A 1,695-nucleotide genomic window follows, 5' to 3' on the forward strand; every position below is an offset into this window, starting at 1 on the left:
GAGTGGGGAAAAAGCCAAACAAGGGCTGGGGTGGGGGACCCGCGGAGCGGCAGACCTTCTTCGACCAACCGTGCATCCCCAGCCATCGCCCGGGCGGCCGGCGCTGCGGCCGGGCCAGCAGCAATCCCGCGTCAGCAGCCTCCCCCCCGTGCACGCAGCAGTGCTGCTCGTTAGCGCTAACGCACGCCTGCTTCCAGGCCAGGCGGACGACGGCTACGACAAGGGCTCTGCTTTTAAGCGTTATTCTGCACAAAACACACCACACGCTTCGTGCGACCGGGGCAACAGCGATGCTGAGCGTCCCAGGGGCACGGACGGGACCTGAGCGTCCCAGGGGCACGCGTAGGAGCCCTGCTCGGGTCCAGCTCACCCGCAGGGCTCAAAATTTGGCTGTCCCCAGCGGGATGTCCCCCGAGGCACGTGCCACCCTTGCCACTTGCCCAGGCCCTGCTGCCTCCTCTGCTCCCTGCCCGCACCCCAGCAGCTCCAGGAGACGCTCCCGAAGCTGGAGCCTCTGGTTTTGATTGTTCCATCTGGAAAGGGTTTAGAATAAATCATGTTTACTGCGCGAGAGCAGAGCCCAGGGTCACCGCATATTTGTAGGTTTCTGCCTACGCCTGTAGGTTTCATGTCACGTTTTAGTGGGATCGTGTAATGCCCTAATGTTCCTCCACGGTCATCCCGGCCCCTCCGAGGGAGCCGGCCCCAGCACAGGCAGCTCCCCCCCCCCAGTCCAACCGGGCACAGCCCGCCTCGGCCACTCTGCCGGCACGGGGCTGCAGTGGGGCTCCACGGGTGCTCAGCTTTGCAGTTACTGGCTCACGCTGGAGAAAGCACCAGAGGAGGTGACTGGTGGGATGCTTTTCCCAATGCAAACTGACAAAGGACCCAGACGGCCCCTCGGGTATCCGCAAGGGGCTGACGTGTCAGCCAGGGCCGGAGGAGGAAAGAAGTGAAGAGCAAAGCCCGCCCGAGGGAGAGCACGACCGGAGAGCCCAGCCTCCACCTGCCCTGCAGCCGCCAGCGTCCCCCGCCCAGGGGGAGCGCAGCACAGGCTCCGTGCTGTTGCTCCAGGATGACTGACGCTTTTATTACGACCGCTGCACTTCAGACCCCGCTCAGGGCGCTCACTCAGCAAGCCCCTTCGCAGCCAGCGACACGGCACGCGGGAACCAAGAGGTGCTTTAGAAATACAGCAACTCCAGCGCAAGAGCGGACACGCGGCCGAGCGGGTTCAAGCACGTGAGAGCAGACGGGACCAGGAGCGCAGCAGCCCCCAGCCCAGCCCCGCAGCCCCAATCCTTCGCAGCCTCCACCAAACCCCACCCGAGGAGCAGGAGCCCAGGCCGTGGGCACTCTCGCACGGGTGGGCAGACAGGGACGGCCACCCTCGTGGGATGACGCTCGGGGTGAAAGCGACGTTCCCTCCAGCAACGGCGCTGCCGGCCCTGCCCTCCAAACCAGATTTTAATTCAAACGTCTCCTTCGGAGTTATAAATAAACCCTGCAATCTGCTGCTGCAGCGAGCAGGCGTGCCGGCTGCCAGCGCCGGCTGAAACCCCAACCCTCCCCAGCACCCAGGGCACCAGGAAACTTTTAGGAAGCAAGCGGCAGCTTTGGACCCTTTGCACAGCCCCCAAACCCGCTGACTGCTCCTGATCTCTTTTCAGCAAATATTTCCAGTGAGAACAGGCT

The sequence above is a fragment of the Egretta garzetta genome, unplaced genomic scaffold (genome assembly GCF_000687185.1).
Source record: "Egretta garzetta isolate BGI_Z169 unplaced genomic scaffold, ASM68718v1 scaffold296, whole genome shotgun sequence".
NCBI lineage: Eukaryota > Metazoa > Chordata > Aves > Pelecaniformes > Ardeidae > Egretta > Egretta garzetta.